The sequence below is a fragment of the Stegodyphus dumicola genome, chromosome 7 (assembly GCF_044657685.1).
Source record: "Stegodyphus dumicola isolate Sdum_Otavi_A_Nest chromosome 7, ASM4465768v1".
Classification (NCBI taxonomy): Eukaryota; Metazoa; Arthropoda; class Arachnida; order Araneae; family Eresidae; genus Stegodyphus; species Stegodyphus dumicola.
In genome coordinates, this window is record NC_140774.1 from 138,124,968 (window position 1) to 138,137,115 (window position 12,148).

Here is a 12,148-nt window from a genome sequence, read left to right on the forward strand (position 1 = left end):
TATGTGCATGATGGAGGAATTTGCACCTTCTGAGGAAGCAGACATAAATCTTATGTACAGGGCTGAAAATCGTATTGGAAGAGAGGCATTAAGGTTTTATGATGCATATTTCTCCAATAGGATAAAGCTGGATCACAAAATTTTTCCGTATTTACATGACAAATTTTGCTAGAGTGATTTATTTCATGTTCAGAGACCAGAACCTGATCCTTTAGACACCTACAAATTCCAGAAATGGAAGAATGTATTCTGAGAGAGGTTGCAGATAATCCAAGCACTAGCATAAGATTGATTGCACAGATTTCGGGTGTGAACAACAGTAAAATAACAGTATGGAAAATTCTTCTGGAAGAAAGACTTTTTCCATACCACTTGTAGAGAATGCAAGCACTGAATGCAGCTGATTAACCTTGGTGCATAGATTTTTGTCGTTGATTTTTGCAGCAGAGTACATTCACTTCAAGCAAATGGACTCTTCACAGATGAGGCCATCTTTACATGAGATGGAGATTTTAATTTGCAAAATTCCATGTGTGGGTCGCCTGTAACACACATGCTACATGTATGCATGCTTTTTAGAAGCAACTCTGTGTTAATGTGTGGGCAAGGTATGGTGAATGATTTCCTTATTGGCCCATACTTAATACAACATCAACTTAACTGTATCGAATCTTTCTGGAGAACTTATTGCCGGAATTACTTGGTAGTGTTCTAAATGCCATGTGGTTTCAGTGGGATGGGGATCCAGCTCATTTCCAGAATAATGTACACATTATACTCAATGCCACCTTTGGCCATAAAGGAAATGGATGAAATGGACCAGTTGCTTGGCCAACAAGTTTGCCAGATTTGTCAAGTATTGATTTTTTCTTATGGGGACACATCATTCATGTACGAAATTCCAGTTGACTCTGATGAAGAGCTGATTGCAGAACTTTCAATCACTGCTGCATCTGTTCATGAAACACCTGTCATCTTCGAAAGTGTATGGCAATCACTTGCTAGATGCTACCAGAATTTCCAATTCCTCTGTATCGATGTTGGGGTGGCCCATTTGAGCACTTACTGTAATATTATATAAATAAAGAGCTATTTTTCATTTCCTCAGCATTCCTATTTTTCCACCTACACTTTTCATTTGGGACTCTACATTGGTATACAAAAACCCTTTTTATATGTATTTTACCTGTTGTTAAAATTTTGCTGATGAATTCAGGTGCGCACTGTATATAATTGCTGCATAACTGGCCTTTTTGAAACTTTTTTTTTTTAGCTGTTTGTTTTAATTCTTGTCTAGGCCTCCAAGTTTTTATAGGAATATTTGAGTAAATTTTAAGCTTCAAAACTTTAATGAAATTTCAAAATTTATTCCACTAGTGTCATATGAATTTTGTATTTTCCCGTTACAGTAAAATCATTATTCTTATTATGATAAACATGATTCACGCTTCTGACATCATTTAGCATTATGCAGTGCTTATCAGTTATCATTTGGTATCACTGCCATAGCTGAATGGAGTACGTTATTTCTAGTGTGGGTTTGTCTAATATAATAAGATTAGTTTTTGTTGTTTACTGTATGTGAATCTTAAATTTGCAAATTTTTTCTTAATATTGCAATTTAACATTTATAATTAGAATAATTCATCAATTGGTTCTTTTAATCCTAAAAGATTAAACTTGCTTAAAGAAAAAGAAAGGGAAAGATCTTTCACACAAGGAATAAATAGAATTTTAGTTAAGTATAATTCAATGAGTGATTTTGTATTAATAGATAACTCCAAAGCAGTACTGAAATAAGAAATATTGGAATGTTTTATGAAATTATCTTGGAATTGGAAAAAGAAAATTAAGAACTTAGAATGAGAAGAGGGGAATTGAAGTAAATCAATAGAAATTATAATACATGATATATCAACAATTCACAATAAAAATATTGTAAAAAAATTATTGCTTGCTCATAATGCCAGAAGATAACAGTGGCCTTATTGGTTCAGAATTTATGTTTTATGCCAGTATTGCTGTTTGGTGTTTATACCCTTTCATTTGTGCATGAATTTAAAAAATATTTTTAATATCCAGTATTTTTAGAAAGAAAATACTAAAAAAAATTTAAGTGATTTCTAGATGAGCATGGGTAATTTATAAAGTGAAAAATGTGTTAAAACTGCATAATCTGCATAAGCAAATATTAAATGCATATTAAAATAAATTATATAGGATACAAGCTGTATTAAAATATTGTTTCAGTTTGCTAATTGCACATAAATAAAATTAAGATCTATAATTGTATTTAATAAATTTTCAGATTCTGTAGATATAGTTCCTGGATTCTGAGGTGTCTTCAGACCATTGGTTGGGAAATATTGTTTTAAAAGACAGAAGCTTCAAAAAGATATGTTCTGTCAAAATCATCTTCCTAGCTATAATTGCCAAATATTATACATTATTGTGTAAAGACTACTGAATTAATTACAAAGATGCTATGCATCTATTAATTTCAATTTAAGTTTATCAGATCTGCATTATCAAAATGATAAAAATAAAATTTTTAAAAGAAATTCTAAACTTTTCATGAAATATATCTTTAATTTAATATATAAATGTTAAAGATAAAACTTCTGTTTATGAAATACGTATATATGGAGACATATCTTTACTCTGTGAACATTTATATTAAAGAAGTTTTTAGATTTTTATGTATTTAAATTTTTGCCTCTTACCAAACCCCAATTTTTAAATAGTTCATTTGTGTATGTTACAAATAAAGAATTTGCCAGCATTATATAATAAAAGTAGCAAATTAAAAAACATATATAATTTATGCATATATATTTGTTCATATTTTGTTTAATAAATATACCAAAGGTTCTTCCCCTTTGAAATGGGTTTTATTCCCCTGAGCCAGGAAGTTTGAAGTAGCAATTATATTTTAATGTTTTACTCTAAGGATTATATATAGGATGATTAGAAAAGTCTCAGTTTAAGCTGTATTTCTTTAACTATTGATTCTAAATATGTACTTCCAACTAAAAATGCAGTACTTATTATAAAATATATAACTGCTGCTATAAAAATTATTAGTTACACTTATCTTTGTGAAACATTTAGTATTTAATTCCAGTTTTCATTTAATCATGAGATTTTCTGATACTTAGCATATATCAGCTTATAATTTAAAATATTGTCTTTCTTGATATTTGTTAATGATCGAAATATTATCATAATGAATGGAAGATTATGACAACAGACAATGAAACAAGTAATTATGGAAATCTATCCAATTAGTGTTGCTGTTCATCAGTAGGCTCCAAAACCCATGCTGCTCAGAGAGTTCATATAAAGAATTATTTTAAATAATGGTTGTATATTATGGTATTCATTATTTTAAAATTTCATTGTTATACACACAGAAATATGTACTTACTTACCAGTGATTTATATTATACTTGAATAACTATATTTAATAATTATTGTTTGTTTTTAGTGTAACATGATTGTTTGTATGTAAAATATGCAGGTTAAAAAAATTATGCATTTCATATTGCATTATAAGAAATGTTAGTAAGAGATTTTCATACATATTTTTGTATCTACACTTTTCTAAATCTTTTGCAATAGCAATAAAAATGAAATATTAAGTATTCTTAATATGAACATTAGTTTTCACATGGTTAAAAAACTGATTAAAAATTTTATGCTTAATAGTAATAAATAATAGCTTAGGATTATAGTGTTATTAATTCTTTCAAAACTGAATGAAAATTTATGTTAACTGTGATTATTCCTCTTTTATTAAATTAAATGGCAAAGCTGTGCTTTTTTTTGAAAGTAGACTGAATGCTAATCCTTTTAATAAGTTTCAGCAAGCTTTTATAAATATATAAATCATTGATTTTATTATTATAGATTAAAGATTGCCTAAATATACATTGTGATAATAATCTTTATTTCAGAATGGGCAGTTTTTAATTAATAATATAAATAAAAAAACTCATTAAACAACTGAAAATGAAATTTAGGTTCTATATATTAAATGGTATTCTAGAAAATACTATGCTGAACTTGAAGCTAAGATGATGAGCATAAAAATTTAAGTAAAATGAATTATATTTGTTCATGAGGAAAAATCATTATATATATAATTTTCTCAAAAATGCTACATTTTTATGAAATATTTAAATTGTTCTGATAGTGCTAGATTTGTCATTAATTATAGTAATTTCTTTTCTAAAAAATATGAAGCCCAAGAAATCTGTTAGATAGATGATTTTGAGGATTGTCATATGCCGATTTATAGGAAATTGTTTGAAAGATTTAGGAACTATATAGCAGTGGATATTTCTTATTCATAACATTATATGTGTGGTCTGAATTATATGTGTGGTCTGAAGCTTGTGTAACATATTTTTAATAATTTGAAAAATCAGATATCATGTGTGTTTGTTTGTTCATAGTGAAACATATTTATGTGAAATTAAAATTTTATTTTGAGCTTGGGTTTTGTCCGTCCGTGTTTGAGCTATGCCATACTGTTCTATCCTTACAAAACCCTATGGTTTATTGTGTATTTATTCAGATTCCAAACCACATCCCTTTAAAATGTTCAAGTTATACACATTTTGTGTCATTTAGATGTGTATTTTGCTAATGGTGTACAAAATGAACGTTCATGGATATGCGTGTTAAATAATCTAAAACGTTTTATGCTTATTCAGGGTTTTTACTGATTTTTTAAAGGCCTTAAAATTTTCTGATTGCTGATACTTAATTTCGATTTGAGGTCTTTAAATGTGTTCAAAGAATTTTCTGTTTTTAATTTTAAAGTTAATCATTAAAACTATGAAAACTTTTTTTGACCATTATTTCAAATAATTTTTATGTTTTGTATGCATTTTATGACAGTTTACTAAAATATTTAAAAATTGTTAAAGTGCTTAAAGGTAATGCAAGCAGTAAAACATAGAAAGGAACACTGAACTTTTTTGTTTGTTTGTGTTATTGTTTGAGATTTAGTTTTCTTGTTTTGTGACAGTTTTCATTGTCCCAATTGTTTAATGTACATAAAAAGCATTATATAATGTTATACTATACTTACACTTTTGTTTTTCAAATTTTGGGGAACAAAAATGTTTATGACAGATAGTAATTGAAAGTTTTTTAAAAATACCAAAAAGGGGCCATTAGAAATTATTCATTACTTTTGTGATTTAAAAAAAGTATGAACCCTGTATTAAGTATATATATATATATATATATATGAACCTTGTGTCGTTAAATGTTTCTTTTTTTTTTTTTTTTTTTTTGTTAAGAATTTACATATGTATATTTTGCATGTCTTTATATGTATATAAAATATTTGTCTCTATATAAACATATAAAAATCAAATGTTTGAAAAAAAATACATGTTTATGGTGATGGTAACATTTGCTATTATTTGTATCAAATAGCTTCTAAGAAGCTATAATGTGTATTTCATTATTTATTAAAGAATTTGATGGATGTATCCTAACTCTAAAGTGCAAATTTCATTGTTGCATTTTCTCTTTATTGTTGATCATGATATGGTGCATAAAAATTTTGAAATTCCGTGCTGTCTGTTTAATTATTTAGAATGATTCATATTATATTATTATAATTATACAGTATTATAGATCATTTTAATTGTACATACAGAGAAAGAGATCAATAGTGGAAAGATGTATAATTAAAAACTATTAAAATTATGAATGTCTGCAAAATTAAAGTGTATGAAATAGTGTCAAATATAAATCTAACAAAAATGGCAAGGTATCTAACATGAAGAAAGTACATATCAAACAACATGAATAATATTTTTTTTCCATTTTCTTTCTGTTTTGACTGTTTTATGAGTTTATTTATATGCATATTTTAACTTTTACATGTCCTGTTGCATCAAATGTGAATCTTCATTTTACATTATTTATAAGTCTAGTGCTTCAGGCCTTTGGGAGGATGCAATAAGCATTTTCCTTTTAATCTGTAAGCTTTTTTTTTCATCTCCTGTTTTACAAAATTGAATTTTCGAAAGTTGATCGGTTGTTTCTTGAGCATTTTTCTTTTATTTTAATTTTCACTATTGTATTTTCTGTATTAGAACTTGGAGTGATATAATACTTTTAATTCAACTACAATTTTTTTTTTTTTTTACATTAGTTGTTGGTTTATAACAATTTTTGCATGTTTGCTATGTTGGGGCATTTCCCCTCCCCAAATGACTTTTTCATTAGGTAGGTACTTACACAATTTTGTGAAATTTTATCTCATTGGAATTTCGAATTAGCATTGCTTTTTACTTTATGTTAAGTTTAAATTCCATAAAAAATTTCTGAAAAAAGCTTAAATTCAAAATTAAGACTTTTTCCAGCTTGTGCTAATCTTAACAGTGTATTTATAAATTACAATTAATTGTATGGTGTAAAATACACATTTTCTTTCAAGTCGCTTCAGGGCTGGTTATATCTTAATGAATGCTGCCAAAAAGAGTATTTCTTTTTCCTTCTCATTTGATGACTTTTATATTCAATTCATAATGCTTCTATAATTTCTTAAACCACTGAAGTAACTTTTTGCTAAGGGAATATGGTCTTATTTCCCGCTCCCCCTGTTGTGTTGTTTCATTAGAAGCTTACATTATGTGTCAACATTAACCTTATTTTCACTCAGCCTTGCATGCTGCAGTGTATGGGTTATTTGTGTTGTTTATTGTGCTCTGCATGTTAAATCATCAGAGTCATGGCTATTTCATTATCATTAACAATTCTGAAGACATCAATATGTGAATGAAGAGAGAAGGTGGATATCATCATTTATCTTTGTCTTGCAAAAGATGGTGTGTTGGGTAAATGGAAAGCTTCCTTCTGGGCCTAACCAGTTACGATACAACTGTGCATTTTATAAAGAAAAATATTTGTTCCAATATATTTTATTAACCCCTAAAAATTTATTCCATTAGCTCTCAAAAACCCTGTTTGTTTAGGTTTACACATATATAAAAATAGCTTGTTAAAGTAAAGTAGAAAAATGAAAATATTTAATTTAATAAATCTTTCTCATCTAGGGCAAAGAATTAAAATTCAGTTCTGAAAAATTTAAAAATCAATCAGTAAACAGTTTTTTCCCTTCAAATTTTAGATTTATATTTCATAATTAATTTTATGAACAGGCATGCAATAAAATTTAAAAACTTCTGATGAAAATGGTGAAGCTAGTGAATTCTTCTAATAATAAGGTAATTTTTACACATCATCTTTCATTAAGCATACATAGAGTACTTATCAAAATAAAGCAATCAGTATTGAGACAGATATACTTCATGTTCAACAGTTTCGAGTACACATACTACACATCTACAGTATCGTAACTGGCGATAACAAGAAGTAGCAGGCTGCATGTTAACAGTATAAAGGCAGGTAGGTATAAGAACAGCAAAATTAAATTATGTTAGATTAAGAATGGTGAAGTTATTTTTGGTCTTAGTCGAATGGCATAGTATTTATTGCTCTATTATTATTAATTTATGAAGATAAATTCTGTTTGAATAATACTACTAGATAAAAATTTCAGTTCTGTTTTTGCTATTATTTAAGTATGATATGCATCGTTTGTATAATATAATAATTATATGATTGCCATTAATTAAAATAACACATTTTAGAACGATTTACTAGACAATTTTTTGAATAGAAAAGGATATAATCAAATTTTGAAAAATGACTTAAAAAGGGGAAAAAAGAAAAACTAATAACCTTTTAGAACTCATTTGCTAACTTTGAAATTTTTCTTCTAGGAATGCCTGCCTTCATCTTCTTAACATATAGTTTGCTAACTAAAAGCAAACCACAATTCAACCATAACTAAAAACAAACTACAATTCAACGAGTATCTTCCGCTTGTTGAATCGTCGTAATATAATTATTATCTGATAATGATATATTATGCTTATACCTCAAATAGAAGGGAAATGAAATGTCTATGGCTCCTTTTTCAATGTAAAAATCTTCAGTACTGGGCATCAGTCTCATCTTCACATCTAAATAAATTGTTTAAGCACCATATCCACAAAATTCTATGCAGCCTTTAATTTTGAACCTTTTGTTCTAGATAGAAACTTTCAATTACAAAAGTACTTTAAATAAGGAAAATATTCAGTACTGTGGCTTTTTCAAATTAAAAATTACGAAATCTAACTTTCTATATGGCCTTCAATGTATATATTTATGTTCAGTAATAGCTTAAACTCGTTCTAAAAAAATAAAACACAAAATGTTTGACTCTGTACGATAAAAATTAACCAATATATTTAATTTTAAAGTTTGAGATCATGTAAAGGAGTTGTATATAGAATGCAGTGAAAATTGTTGGGAAATTTGTATTCGCCCTTGCGCCTGATCATTACTGAAAAGGAAGAGGAATGCAACACTATTTAATCGGCAGTAGAAGCCAAAGCTACATATAATTTAGCTGTAGCCAGTGGCGTAGATAGGGTGGAGCAAGGGGGGCATCTGTCTCCGGGCGCAGCCTCCAAGGGGCGCCAAATTGATGCTATGAAATGTTTTCCATTCTTGGCACACAGAAAGATGTGCAAATTCTTCAGTTGTCCCCGGGCGATGGAAACTCTATCTATGTCCCTGGCTGTAGCTGTGGTAGTCACCATCGTGGTACGAGTTCGGAAGCATGGATATAGCTGTTGAAGACACTAGTAGCAGTTCATTCCCTTAGACCAGGGGTCTCCAAACTTTCCAGCCTTAGGGCCATACTGATTACTCCAGTAAGTTCCAAGGGCCAAAACCATATTATCATTGTTGCCGGTGGTAAAAAGTGAAATAGTCCACTGATGAAAAAAAAAGTCCGAAAAAGTACGCAACGTTTAAAAAAGGCTGCAACTCGGAATAAAGTCCGCAAAACGGCAACACTGCATATTATTAATTTTCCTGTCATTATCTGTAATTTCTAGATTAGTCGTATAGTACGAGCCATGAGGAGTAACGTGACACGACATCTGGTGGACACAAGCGGAAATAGCTAGTACCTTCTATCGCTAACAGATGGCGCTAATAGCACGTACAGAAGTCAGTTCCTATGACACTGTTGTGAAATAAAATAGTGCGTACCTCCTTAAAACGTGTTTGTGCGTGTTTAAGTTTAAGACATCTTTGTAACAGTATTTTGATTTGAATTATTGCTTTTGTGTGTGATTTAGTAGTATGGAAAAGAAGCGAAAAATTGGTAGTGAATGCAGAAAATTCAAAGATCAGTGGAACATTCAGTATTTCGTAATTGAATCCAGTAACAAGGCGCTATGTTTGATTTGCAATGAAAGCATAGCCGTTCTCAAAGAATATAACATTAAACGTCATTATGAAACAAAACATTTTCAAAATTACTCAAAATATACACGGACAGAAAAATTCGAAGCTATGAAGCGCGGATTGAAATCTCAGCAATCTTCATCTACAAAACTCAAAACTGAACAAGAGGCTGCAACTCGTGCCAGCTTTTGTGTGGCTCTTGAAATTGCAAAACGTGGAAAACCATTCACCGATGGAGAAATGATCAAAGAAAGCATAATTGCAGTAGCCGAAGAAATATGCCCTGAAAAGGTAAATTTATGAAAAACTGTCAGTATGTCATTAAACACTGTGGCTCGAAGAGTAGAAATCATTGCTGAAAATATATCCTCTCAACTGTTCGACAAAAATGGACATGTTGAGTGGTTTTCTTTGGCCTTGGGTGAGTCAACGGATGTGTCAGATACTGCTCAGGTGTTGATTTATATTCGAGGAGTAGATAAAAGCTATGAAGTGCATGAAGAACTTCTTGATATGTATAGTATTCATGGCATAACTACTGGTACAGATATTTTTAAAGGAGTTGAAATGGGCATTAATCAAAAGAACCTTCGATGGAAAAACTTGAAATGTATTACAACTGATGGAAGCAAAAACATGAGTGGGAAAGATAAAGGAGTGGTCGCTCTTGTGTCAAAGGCTGTAGAAAATGAGGGTGGTTCAAAACCATTAGTCTTACATTGTATCATTCATCAACAGTCTTTGTGCGGAAAATGTTTGGATATGTCTGAAGTTCTGAAACCAGTCATATCAACTGTTAATTTTATCAGATCTTTTGGGCTGAATCACCGACAATTCCGACAATTTATTGAAGAGATTGGAGAAAATGACTTACCTTATCATACTGCGGTACGTTGGCTTAGTTGTGGGAATATCCTTCAGCGCTTTTTTGAACTTCGAGCAGTGATCGAAATTTTTTTGAATGAAAAGCATCGCCCTCTTACTGAATTACAAAACAACGCATGGCTGTGGAAGTTAGCATTCTATGTTGATTTGACAAAACATGTGAACGAACTGAATTTGAGATTGCAAGGAGAAAACCAGAATCTTCCTGATTTATACACTAATACCAAATCATTCCGGAAGAAGTTGATACTGTTTCAATCACAACTACGAAGTAAATGTTTTTCACATTTTAAAACATGTGAAATATTCAGCCACACCACTGAGACTGAGTTTCCTATCGATTTTGCAATCGAAACTTTGAGTGCTTTTAAAATAAATTTTGATACTCGTTTCTCGGACTTTGATGCCATTGCGAATCAAATTAAGATTTTTCAGGATCCTTTTGATACTGACATTGAAACCCTAGCCCCGGAACTTCAAATGGAAATGATTGATCTACAGTGCAGTGATATAATTAAGAACAAATATCAAAACTCATCTTTGGAATTTTATAAGAGTCTTCCACTGACACAATTTGATAATTTGCATAAATTTGCTCGTGGGCTGTTTTCTGTTTTTGGTACTACTTATTTGTGTGAGAAGACCTTCTCCAAAATGAAATACACAAAAAATGTTTACAGATCTAAATTAACTGATGAGCATCTTAAATCTCTTTTAATAATTGGTACAAGTAAAATTAGTCCACAACTACAAACTATTGTCAGTGGAAAATCTCAATTACATAAATCTCATTGGTATTTCATACGTCATTATGCTTGTTATAAGTTATGTTTTTATTTAAAATGTATAAAATGTTAGTTGGATTCATTTCAATAATTTGTTAGTTATTATATACTGAAGTTAAATTTTCTGCATATTATACATGTCTTTACTCATTACAATTCTGTGTTTCTTTATCCAACTTCTCACAAAAACAATAACAATAAGCCTACAACAATGTTATGAGTAGTTAGCCCATGACCATATCAATGTAGATGTCATATTAATAATTATTCAACATAAAATTAGAATACTTCAGTAAACTAAATTTAATTTGCTATAAAAAATATGTTCTCTAAAAGGAGTTTTCAAGTATGCTAGCTCTCCGCGGGCCAGATGTGGCCCTCGGGCCGTAGTTTGGAGACCCCTGCCTTAGACAATGAGATTCAAGTCCTGGCCAGTGTTATCTACTATGTAGCAACGTATCTCATTGATATCAAGTTCCTGCCAACATCATGTAATGCTAGAGTGAACTCGAGAAATATGACGCTTTATCATGTCAAATTAACATCTATTTACCTGATTTTTTTCATATGTCTTAAATTGACAGGAGAGAGCAGGGTCCGGACACCCGCGCGGCTTTCACTGTGAGGTATCTTCCGAATCCCGCAACTGTCCAGAAAAATATTGTAAACAAGGACAGATGGTGGAAAACAGGGGTATTGCGGATTCCTACAATAACAATGCTTATTATACAATATAAAGATGCTTACATCAAAAAGTGCTGTTACTATGTTGAATTACCGCAGTAGTAATACATTGTATTGCATTATACATTAATAGTGTACTATTATAGTAGTCGACGCAGGGACGATAAATTGATATGTACAATAATAAAATTTCCTGAACTCTACAGATATTGCAGAACGGTATCAATGCGCATTGTATAACCTATACCTATATATATTATACATTAATATTACATGCATACATACAATACATTAATACACACATAACAAAAGATGCATTCGATATTAATGCACTATACATTAATAGTGCACTCGATATATTAAAACATACAATAATAAAAGTATCTAAACTCTACAGACATTTTGGAGAGCAATACCAATGCGCGTTGCGCAACTTATAGCTATATACATTAAACATTAAT

The 12,148-nt window shown here is 30.1% G+C and overlaps 1 protein-coding gene across 8 annotated transcripts in view; it reads left to right on the top strand.

The window, feature by feature from the left end:
• The window catches only part of Pde11 (Phosphodiesterase 11), a 589,461-nt gene extending 583,752 nt beyond the window's left edge, over nt 1-5,709 (top strand). For 5 of the 8 annotated variants that reach the window (XM_085820851.1, XM_085820847.1, XM_085820852.1 and 2 more), the window contains one exon: nt 2,309-5,706. The gene's annotated coding sequence lies outside the window, so the exon portion shown is untranslated. Of the gene's footprint in view, nt 1-2,308 lie in introns of all 8 variants that reach the window. The other 3 variants (XM_085820848.1, XM_085820853.1, XM_035351610.2) reach the window with 3 other exon arrangements.
• The last annotated feature ends 6,439 nt before the right edge of the window (nt 5,710-12,148 follow it).